This window comes from Thamnophis elegans, chromosome 10 (assembly GCF_009769535.1).
Source record: "Thamnophis elegans isolate rThaEle1 chromosome 10, rThaEle1.pri, whole genome shotgun sequence".
NCBI lineage: Eukaryota > Metazoa > Chordata > Lepidosauria > Squamata > Colubridae > Thamnophis > Thamnophis elegans.
In genome coordinates this window covers 41742756-41755288 of record NC_045550.1, presented here as the reverse complement: position 1 = coordinate 41755288, position 12533 = coordinate 41742756, and positions in this window count along the sequence as shown.

Sequence of the window (12533 nt, the reverse complement as noted above, 5' to 3'; positions counted from 1 at the left end):
TTAGCTTTTACCAGTCTAAAGCTGACATTATTAAGGCAATCTAGCAGTCTAGAGGTCCTCAATCCCTGGGTTGCAGCCAGCCAGGAATCAGGCTGCATAAGTGAATAAAGCCCCATTCATGAATATGCATCCATCCATGAATATGCATGGATTCAGATAGCACACCAAACCACTCCCTCTCCCCCACGGTCTATGTAAAAAATGCTCCATGGAACTGGTACATGGCACCCAAACTATTGGGGGCCACTGATCTATAGGCATTTATAACTAGTTTTATTATTCCAAAAAGTTTTCAGAAGAGAATATTGCATCCCATTTTCAATATTTTCAGATATTTTTAAGCATTTGTAGAAGTAACAAGTGAAATGAGAATTTTCAGTATATTTCCTTTCAACAATATGCTTGTTCCATCTGTTTCACAAGTTCTTTGTGTCCTCAGGCTTGAACCAAAAAAAGAAAAAAGAAAGAAACTAGAAAATTAAAACAGCTCTTCTAAAAGCTCTGCATAGAAAAGTGTGCTCTTAGTGTTAATTATTTTTGTTTACCATCATGTTTGATCTTTTATATCCATGTAAAGCTATGCAATACATTATGCTTATGCATGCATCCTGCAATATTTATATTTATTGATGTATTAAAAACTCATCCAAATGTGGTATGGCTTGCTACAAAAAAAAAAAAAAAGCTTAGGAAATCTATAGTGACAAGCAGATTGTGTTCAAAGACTGTGAACTTGCATTGCCAAAGCTTTTTATAGACTGCTAAACAAGGTTCAGGCTTGTAATTCAAACTGTTAACATCAATCTTAGATTCAATTTCTAAATTATATTTTTCATATAATTAGATAAGCATGATAAGCAGATAGAATTCAAGTCAGCTAAAACATTTGATTAGTACTCATGCAAGGCTGATTAATTGCAAGTTACTACTGTCGACCTGACCCCATTCCTAAGAGATCTGCAAGGGGCATGCATTAGCACACCAATGTGCCTACCATCCCTGTCCTAATGTTCCCTTTTATCCATATCCATTTCATGTATTCATAATCATGTTTATACTTATGTCTGTTATCTAACACGTGCCTGACAAAATAAATAAAAAATAAAATAAAAGTTGCTTTTCAATTTTATTATTTAGTTATAAATAACAGTTTTTGGGGTTCAAATACTATGTAAACCATGGTTTTCCTAACTACATTGAAAAATCCAATAACTGGATAGCTTTACATATTAGTTTAAGTCATCAATACTAGCTTATTGTCTACAGTGTCTGAATTCAAAAATCAAAATTGAACTACTGTATGACCATTAGCTGGCAGCAAAGAGTTTGAACTATTGTATCTTTGCTACCACCTCCTGTTAATCCTTGTTTGCAGATTAGATATGCTAAGTCTAGTAAATGCAGTCGTTGTGATTCAGTCTTCTAATCAATTTTCCAGTTTTATTCCTTCAGTTTTAGAAGATAATGAACAAACAGACCCAAGTACACAAAAACTACAGACAATGTATAATGAATATATCACAAGAGTAAGTATTGTATAAAAGCTGTGACGCAATTACTCCATCACACTTACTAAATATGTAAAGCAGTGTACTAAAAATGATCGATGATGGGAAATTGTCACACTTAATTCTCTTTTAAGTCAAGGCTGGACTTGCAACATTTTTTATATAATATTGGAGGATTTATTTTTTTCAGCTACTGTTTCATTTTTTTGTAATAATCATATGTAAGATCATACATCCTAGTGCTGCATGTTGGTTCAATATGTTCACACCTACACAGATGGGAGAAAGGCAGACAATATGAGTGAAGACAGCCAATGAAACCAAACTCAATGGAATTAATCAGTTTAGTTTTAAATCATTATAACTATATGTGATACACAAAAATTAAGAATAATCCTAGATAGGAGTTTAACAAATACATTACCAATTAATACACCAGAATGCTTTTTGAAGATACTATACTAAATTTTCCTGTTCTGAATATGATATCCCTCCTTTGATCAAATAGTACAAAGATTGCTTTCTGAAAACAGAAAATGAATTTTGATTTCAGTATCAGCTTGGAAGAAACATTTTCTCTGAGCATTGGATTCTCTTAATTCAGGTCATGGGTTGGGGTATTTGAGACTGCTACCAGGGATCCTTACATGTGTGGGTGTAGTTAGTCTTGACATTTGTTCTTAGGTTTTGTTCCCTTTCCTGTTTACTTATTTTCATAATTTTATTATATTTTCTATATTGTTTGGTGTTATTGTACACCACCCATAGTTAATTCAGAGCCAGACAATGTATAAATGAAATAAGTTAAATTAAATTAAATTAAATTAAATTAAGCAAGTAGAAAAATCTGCCCTCCTCTGTCTAAACTGATTTATGGACCAAAAGGAAATATGCATGGACTATAATATATTTAATGTATAATGTAACATGATGACAAAGACTAAACTTTAAATGTAAAAGGGAACAAGATGTAATTAACTTGATTTTATCCAATGAGCAGTTTCCCAGGCCTATATGTGCACCACAATGTATTACTATGACAAAAATACCCTGCAACTCCAGGCTACAGACTTTGTAAACAGGGAGGGGAATTGCAAAAATGATCCAGGCAAGGAAACAGATGTAGTTTGCAGCAAATCTTCTGGACAGTTTCTGGAATTGATCAAGCACATCTAAGGATGGCTGGTTTGTTAAATGGGTATGATGGACATTTTTTTTTGAGTCAGCACATGGTTTGAGGAGGGGTTGGATCTGACTCACTCAATAATTTACTATTAGACTGCATTATTCAGAAAGAGGACAAGTTATAATTAAAAATAGGGATTAGGGGAGTTTTGCCCACCAGGACAGTAGGAAGGGAGAACCTCTGAAAAAGTTAACTTACCAAATTTGAGTAAGTCAGGCTACAAATTCAATAAAGGTGTATTATAGGGACTACTTTTTTTTAGATCGAACAGTTCCTGTAATAGAACTTTTTGATCTAAAAAAAAGTAGTCCCTATAACTGGTGAACAAGACAATTAGGAGACAAAGAGTCTAGGAAAAGGACTCAGACTAAAACATTCACAAAAGGACATGGTGCATACATACTTTGTGGCAACTTGGTAGAATCACTAGAATCAGTGGAATATCACCATTCTTAACCTACAATTCACCATTAGCTTATTGATTCTCAGTTTAGCAAACTTTCTATTCTGACAATTTTTCTATTATTTGGGAAAGCAGTGTGGACAAAGATGACTGATTCCTACACATATGGACATGATTCTGTATACATTTTGTATTTGAGTTCTGAAGGAGGGGATGTGCTAAGATTAGGTTGTATATCTGTATCTGTGTTTGAGTTTAAAGGCACACAAAGGAATAGTGGTTGAAAGTTCAGAGATGCAGAACTAATATATTAGCTGAGTTAAAAAGAGGGCCCTGAGAAAACCATGCCAGTGGACAGTGGAAGAAGCAGTAGCTTCTGTCCAATAGCTCCTTCTCCTTTAACTGACTGCAGCTCTAGCCTAAACTTCCTTGGTAACAGCAGCTCATAAAGAAAGTTTCTTCAACAACTCCTAAGTCTACCATCAAGAATTACATCCTTTTGCGAGTTGTTTTCATAAATGCCTATACCTGACTGCCAGAAACAGAAATAAACAAGAGAGTAAAAATCTATATTTAATAGATGCTGGGTTGTGTTTCTCATTAATAATCTGCCAAACCGTTTTACAGTACTGGAAATATTAAAAGATCAGAGTTCTCTTTATAAGTGTTATGGTTGGCATCTAGTCACATACTTGAAAGTATATCAGAAATATGATGTCAATGATCTGGTATGAACTTCCTACTCATGAAACTTACCTTGAGCCAGCACCTGTTAATTTGTTGCCTAAGCAATTATTAAGCATAAATTTTATTTTATTTTTATAAGTTGACCAAAATCAACTTGTGATGAATTCATATATATTCATTATATATTAACTCAGATAGGAGTGAATATTCACTTTCCCAACACAATTTCTGAAATACATTTTTTCACTATCTCAAGATTCTTCCAAAGTAGAGATGTATTATAAGAAAAAGAAATTGTTTGAAGTATGACAAGCCTTACCAGCCATATGACAATCCATGTATTGTAAGCTGTGGTTATGTCAAAACCCGTAGTGAAAAGGTCATCCATAACATGCATTCTTTATTCTGATAATAATGAAAGGTCTGATTCAACAAGATAACATCATTTTACATATGCTGCTCATGTCTCTCAACTCAAATGTTTTCAACAATGAAATAAATCTCAATAACAAGCTACCTTCAGATGAAAACCAGAGAAACACCAAGCAATGTTTCTGCTGTTTGCCATTTCTTTTAAAGCTATGAATGTCATTTCATGAAAGATCATATTTAATGGTATATCTTTTACAATCATAGGCAATTTTTTTATTTATCAAGGCCAAAATATTCCAGATCCTATATATGAAACATGAAATGTGCCATTCTTTTAGTACAGAGTGATCCTGCACCCTGGTTATACAATATAATCATTGGAAAATCTACATAGGCCCTAGAACAAAAATGCTATTCATTTCATTGAGACGTATGAGGAGAAATAGGCCCCAGATTTAAGAAGTCCTACTTTCATCTGAGGACATGTGCATTTTTAGTATATTGTGGAATCATAAAACAGCTAAATAAATCTCCAGCATTCTCAAGATTTTTTTAATTTTGGGCAAAGATAAATTGTGAAGAATATGAGTACAATTACCAAATTTCTTTCAGGGCCAATCAAGAGAGGCGCCTATTTTTTGTAAGGAGACCTATATAACAATCTATGTACATCTTAATTATCACCAACTAAATGCTACCAAATTCTCCATGAGGGGGCAAAAAACCCCAATTCTTGGAAAAAGTGAATATTGCTCACTAAAGGATTTTGAAAAAGATTGGAGGAATCCAATAAGCTTTCCAGTTTTTTTTTCACCTTGAGAAGTCTGTAGTTTTCAATAAGAATTTGCACTGAAAAGTCAGCCTTATAATTTTTATAAGTAGACTTCTTCCTTTGATGCTTCAGCTTTTCTTTATGCTTTTCTCTAGGTCCATTCTAATTCTAGCAGACCTTAATCGAACCTGTCAGGGATAATTAAACAACTGAAAGGAAGAATCAAAGAGCCCAATTGATTCTGCAGGCTTCTCACCCATAGCTAGTCTTTGTAGTAAATTGAAACAATGTACAATATTTCATTAAAAGCTTTGCATTATAACCATATTTAGTAGCTCATGGCCTACATTAAGTAATGGAGGGGGGAGAGAGAGAATAACAAAATAAAATATGGTTATTTTTCCCCTTTCTGACTTAAGGTTTCTTTGGAAAACTTGCCAAGTATAATTAGGAGAAGCAAAGAAAATATCCATAAAACTGCCAAAGTTCAGAAGTTATTACTGTAGAAAAAAATTAAGTGCCCCTTGCTGGAATGTGAATAATATTTATGTGAGTAACTCTTGTTATAAATGACTTTCTTTGTTAATCTAAAAAATAAACTAATTTAATAGATTATGTCCCTGAATACCCAATAATGGAGGATAAAAAAAGAAACTTTTTTATTTCATAAATATTGCAAGGTTAGCCAAAGAACTCCAGATGTTTACCTATATGCATGGATTTGCCAATAGCTTTGAATTACTGTTCTTCACAAAAGTGTTGAATGAGACAGCACACAGTTTCTACTAAAAACACTTCAGCTTATTTCAGCATCTCTATATAGAATTTACAAGACATAAATTATTATATTCAACTGTACAACATGGAAACTTTACAACAGATATTGCTCAGCTTTCCCAATTGGTATGTACTTAGTATTAAATTATATTTAAATCCCTGAAGTTTTTTCAGCAGAAAATGAAAGGAAAGCATGTTGGCATTTTAGTCAAAAATTATGCCATTTTGTTTTCTTTGGAAGTGGTACTATATCCTTACAGAAGAAACCAGCTTTTTACAAATGGCATGTCAAATGTCAAAACATGTCCATCTCATGTTCTGTCATGACTTTTCTTTAGTGATTGCATTTCTGATTTTCATATCATATCATATATCACTAGAACTTCATTCATTTCAACTAGTAATGTTGATAAGAGACCATATAGACCAGTATTTGCAATGCTGCTTTGTTACTTATATAGTTATACTCACATTTTCTGGTATTCCATTTATTTGTATGCTATTTGCTGATTAATGGGCGATAGCTCAGTGGTTAAGATGCTGGGATTATTGGCTGGAAAGCCAACATCCCAGTTCAAGACCCGACCACCATATGATAGGCTGATATTGTGCCCCAGCTCCTGCCAACCTAGCAGTTCAAAAGCATGAAAATGCAAGTAGATACTATATTTTTGGAGTATAAGATGCACCAGAGTATAAGATGCACCAAGATTATGAAGAGGCAAATAAAAAAAAGTTTTTGCAATCTGCAGATCTCCCCAAAATGACCCATTTTTGCAAAAATGGGCCCATTTCTTTTTCAAAAAAGGGCATGAATAGCCTTTTGGACGCTTGTAGAGTGCTCCTGGAGGGTGGAGGAGCAAAAATGAGCAAGAAATGGCCCATTTTCTACAAAAATGGGGCCATTTTTGTCAAAAAGAAAGGGCATGCATAACCTTTCGGAGGCTTATAGAGTGCTCCTGGAGGCTATGGAAGGGCAAAATTGAGCAAAAAATGGGCCATTTTTTGCTCATTTCTGCCCTCCCCAGCCCCCAGGAGCACTCTGTAAGCCTCCTAAAGGTTATACATGGCCATTTTGAGGAAGGGGGAGAATTTTCATGAGGCAAAAAATGCTGAATTCAATGTATAAGACACACTCAGATTTTCAGCCTCTTTTTTAGGGAAAATGATGTGTCTTATAAGCTGAAAAATGCAGTAAATACTTCCCACTTTGGTGGAAAGGTTAACAGAGCTTTGTGATATCATGCTGGGCACAAGACTATGGAAATATTTTCAGACAGCACTGGCTCAATCACCTTGAAATGGAGATGAGCACTGCCCCCTATAGTCAGCAATGTCTAGTAGAGTAAAATCTGCAGAGTCTCCTTTACACTAGCTGTTCACTGATTAATATACAGATCTTGTATGTAGAACTAGGTTTCCTTTAACTTGTTTCAGCTAGCCTACTCTTCAAGTATTCACTATGTTATATATATAATTGTTTGGTCAGAGTCCTGCTCTAACTCTCAATTTGTGCCAAGTGCCACTAAAATCTTAATTCTGGCTTATCTGGTATGGTTTTCCTTCCTACTTACCTTCATTGTTAAGCTTATAGACCCCACAAAGTAATTGCTCTGCCCCTTTAGCACTTCTGACTATTCCCAATATTTCAACAACAAAGTCAAGTTTGGGAAGAGCTAGTTCTACAGTTTGAAATCAACTTCACTTAAATATTCCTGTGACACAGGAACAAACATTTACTCTGTTATAGCCAGCTCCATGTTTTTTTTTTGTTTTTTTTTGTTTGTTTTGCAATTGGAATGGAACCAGCAGCAATCAGAAATCAAAAGTTGGCAAACAATAGTGTTGTACAAAAGCTTCAAGATGTCTGAAGCACTGCTTAAAACTTCATTGTAAAGTAACATCACTGTCTCATTTCTAAGTGTGAGGTGATAAAACCATGTTTTTTCCCACTTTTCTTTATCGCATAAAGGATGTGCTGTTCTCCTTTTCCAGATTCCTTGTCAAAAGCTTTTAGCAAACACTGCAGAAAGCTTATTGTTCATTGCCTGCAGAATGGCTTGCCTCAAGCTTTGGCCACCTGCTCAGAGAGCATGCCTTACTTTTACTGACATATTCTCACTAAAGGTTAAAGTGAGTAGTGCCTTTCAAGAAGCTCTAGCAAGTGACCAAACTAGATAGGGAAAAGCTTCAAGGTAACATGAACTATATCACTGAAGCAAATGATGATGTTGTCACTGCCATGAAGCAATGTCACTTCCATAGCATGTGATCGTTTCAGCAAAGCAAATCTAGGTTATTTTAGACAAGAGTTTTTAATATTTGTAGAACATGTTTTTTCTCTTTCTCTATTTCTCATGTTGCATCAACTTGGTTCATGATAAGATTTTAAACCTATCTCTTACTGCCAGACTTTAACATTCTAATAATTGTATTACCTTATGTTAAATATTTATTAATTAGCATTAATAAACTGATGAAAGGGAGAAAGAGTTTTATGCTTTTGGAGAGCAAGTACATGTACAGATATGAATAGTCTTTATTTAGAGACACTTTGCGGGAACAAAGCTTTATTAAAAGCATCATCTTCCTTATCTGTTTTGTATTAACCAACAGGGTTAAATGAGGAAAGGTGAATTCTGACTGAATGTCAGGAGACTCCATCGTGATATTAAAAAGTAGGAAGCTTGACTTCTTTTGAATCATTCAGGTAAATTCTGAGCAGTCATCTGCTACTTCCAGCACTTAACAAGTTGTATATGTTGGCCTGGAAAATGTCATCTCAAAATTATGATTCTGTTTCTATAAAATCTTTGAATATAGAAAGGGACATGACTCCTTTATATGATTTTTGGAATTATGAATAACTGGTGAAGCATAACCAGAAATAATTCAGGAACTACTGATATCTATAAGATAAATTTCAAAGATGCTTTTAATAACATAATTACAGAAATAAACAGCTAAGAAAACCTCAATTAATATTGTTTTTCTTTACTAGTATCCCTACCTGAGAGAACCGGTAGTGGAAATTTTGAGTAGTTCAGAGAACTGGCAAATACCACCTCTGGCTGGTCCCAGAATGGGGTGGCAATGGATTTTGCAATATCCTTCCCCCAGGAGTAGGGAGGGAATGGGGATTTTGCAGAATCCTTCCCCTGCCATGCCCACCAAGCCACACCCACAGAACTGGTAGTAAAAAAAAAATTATTGCACTACTGACTTATTCCATGAGAGAACAAGCTATTTTGTAAAATGTTGAAGCCAATAAAATAATGTGCAAATTGGAGTGATGTATTTATTTCCAAGAAAATAATGCAGTATGTATTGAATATTTTGTGGGGGTTTTATCTCCCAGTATTGTTCCTAATATATTGTATTCTAAGTAATAGATTTACGACGATTATTTCCATGTGAATGTCCCTTTAGTTCTTAAAAATAGCAATTCTTTTAGTGCATTGTTATTGATTTTAAAATATGTGTTTCACTGCTGTTAAAAGGATTTTGATTGAAAAGGACATGACCACATCCTTCATTTATAAATCCATAGAGAGACCACTGGAGCTTGGGGACATGTTCTACACTGATATTCCTGAAATATAAGCACTAAATACTTTTGAGCTAAATGAATCTGCATTTCTAATATAACAACAAAATGGATAGTATATCAATTTCAGAACATTAAAAAATAGCTTCTCTTATATCTACACCAAAATATCCTTGTAAACAAATGGGGTTTGCAATAATTGACAAGTTACTCTGTGTTCTCTCATCCCATAAAATTTGTCCTCTAGTTTATGCCAGTTAGAACTGTTGAAAGTTGTAGTGACAAAACAATGATAGAACATAAGTCAGAATAATTAATTAATGACTTTAAGAATAATACATAAAAGGCAGACTTTTCTCTGTGTGTTTATATGCATACATACATATATATATGCATACATATTGTTAAAATCAATCCAGATTTGATTCAAGTTTGCAATCTGAAATTCAATGGCAAACCAATTTGATTCAAATCAGTATGAGATTGAATTCACAAAAAGATACATAAATAATAAGCATGAAGCATGAAAATACCTGCAGCTGTTTTCTTTTCTTTCTTTTTAAAAATGGGATGGAAATAGCAGCAATTTAAAAGTAGTAATTTTTATATGAAGATCTACAAAGATGTCATTGCTACACACTTTTACAAATATTTCTCCTGATCATCTTTTTTCCTCTGCTGTTCTTTTAAAGAAAGCTTGACAGAAATGACAAAACTGTTCAGTAAATAAACTATGGTTAGTTGTGTTGAAGCAATGTAGCAAGAATCCTATTTCAACTTAAAAATAAATAAAAATTTCAAAAGGCTGTTTAGAAAAAAAAACTCCCAACTTTTCCATTTGTTTGCAGTGTGGTGATTTGCTATAATAGTCCTTTACCCTTTCTAATTAGTGGGGGTTTGCATAGCTAGAATAAGTTACAACACAAATAATAAGGCAACAACTACTGGAAATAATAACATTCTTCATCAAATTTTTCAGTTCAGCAGGAAAAAAATATTGCACTAATGGTTAAGACTTATTTTTCATTTCATTGGTTTCTTTTGAAAACCAATAACTATCCTAAAGGAATGTGTTAATACCTAATGGAGTTAAAAGCAAATCATTTAAATATAGTAGTCTTTTTACATTTTGTAGAGAATCAGTTGAATATACTATTTAAAGCTTTTTCAGTTTGTACAAGAGAGAAAAAGAGGGAGAGAGAAAAAAAAGAAAAGAAAAGCAAGCAGGAAGGAGAGAGGGAGGAAGGAAGGAAGGAAGGAAGGAAGGAAGGAAGGAAGGAAGGAAGGAAGGAAGGAAGGAAGGAAGGAAGGAAGGAAGGAAGGAAGGAAAGAAGGAAGGAAGATATATGGATGTCAGGTTAATTCACATATGGTTTATTGGCAAGATGTTATGGGTGCTTTTGAGTTGATCTTGACTTCTGACAACTACAAAGAAGAATGCCTAAAATGAAACTATCAACATCTCAAGGTTGTAGCCTGATGTTTTAACCACTAAAGTGACTCCCTTACTTTGAAAGTAGCACAGCTGTAAAGGTACAAAGGTAAAGAATCAGATTTGCAAACCTATACAATGCTTTAGACAACATAGAGAAATAAAAATTTGTTTGGTACGGGTAATTAATCCAGATTCGTATTATTAAGATCATGCATATACAAATACAACAAGAGCTGAGGTGGCGCAGTGGTTAGAGTGCAGTACTGCAGGCCACTGACTGTTATCTGCAGTTCAGCGGTTCTAATCTCACTGGCTCAAGGTTGACTCAGCCTTCCACCTTTCCAAGGTGGGTGAAATGAGGACCCAGACTGTGGGGGCAATATGCTGACTCTGTAAACCACTTAGAGAGGGCTGAAAGCCCTATGAAGCGGTATATAAGTCTAACTGCTATTGCTATTGCTAAGACCAGCATACAGAGAGAGAGGGAGAGAGAGAGAGACAGAGACAGAGACAGGCACAGAGAGACATGTGACACTGCGATCTTATGAAAAATGTTTGCAACATCCTGGAGAAGATTTTCCAATGTCATGAAACTATAGCAGTGTCACAAAACTTTCAATGTATATTGTTTATTGTGCAAGTGGTAGATGCCACCTAAAAAAAATAGTCAAACTCAAACTCAAAATCTGTAATCAGGCAGACAGAAACCTATTTCTCATTTCAAGCATTCTAATTACTACCAAATGAGTCTGCTTCAAGATGTCTTCAACTCCTACTATATTTTTAATATATTGTAAAAAATGATGTCTATTGCTGATGTATGACCATAATAAAGATATATTCTATTCTTCAAGTTCTACTTCAGCTATCCCAACAATATTCAGTCTATCAGTCTTAGGTTATCCAAACTGACTAATTCAGAAACAGACTTTCAATAACTGGATGCCTTTCTTACTTTATTTATCTGTTTAACAGATAAAAGGAATTTTAGGGGAGGAAAACAATAGAAGAAAACTCCAAATATTTTTAGATTCCACAAGGTCATCTTCAGCATCCCAGCATGGTAGACACTTAAATCATAGGTTTAGGCCATGTGGAGATTGAAAACTGGCTTTTAAAATGTTAATCAGCTTAAACTCTGTTGTTTCATAATTACTAGCTACTGTAATAGCAAATTCATTACAGTGACAAAAATCGTGCACTACACTGTTCTGCTGATGTGCAAATTAATGTTGCCACTGTGAGATCCCTATATTAAATATGGTGCTTCTTTGTTGTAATATAGTTCCTTGTGCAGGTGTGTGTCCTCCATGGCCTAGTTCATACTAGGGCCTGCAGAGGCACGCTGAATCACACAGGAGACAACTGGCTCCGAGAAAGCCATAACATCCTGATAATGCATAACATAACATCCTGAGATGTGCCCTACCAATGACGCCCAGGATTTGACCATATATAGAAAGAACTTTCCTGAGCAGTAGATTAGAAATTGTACTTTCACAGGCTGTTTTTAATCACATGCTATTGCTCCTCCTGCCTTTGTCCTATCTCAATAAAAGGGGCTACCAGACCCCCAATCTAGGTCGCTCCATCCCGAGAAAATTTGTCTCCTGTCTTTTCTCAACATTGGCCTCATGGGCGAACAGCGGAAACTTCACATTTGGTGACCCCGACGTGATTGACGTGATGCAACGTGACCGACGTGATCTTCCTGTGTCACCAGCCTTTCACTCATCCCCGACTTGGCAAAGTCTCGCAACCAGGGCCAGCCGTTAGCGGACGGAGCACCCTCCCAATCGTGAGTATGGGCTCGGGCTTCTCGAAGGCTCAGACTGCACACCTGCAG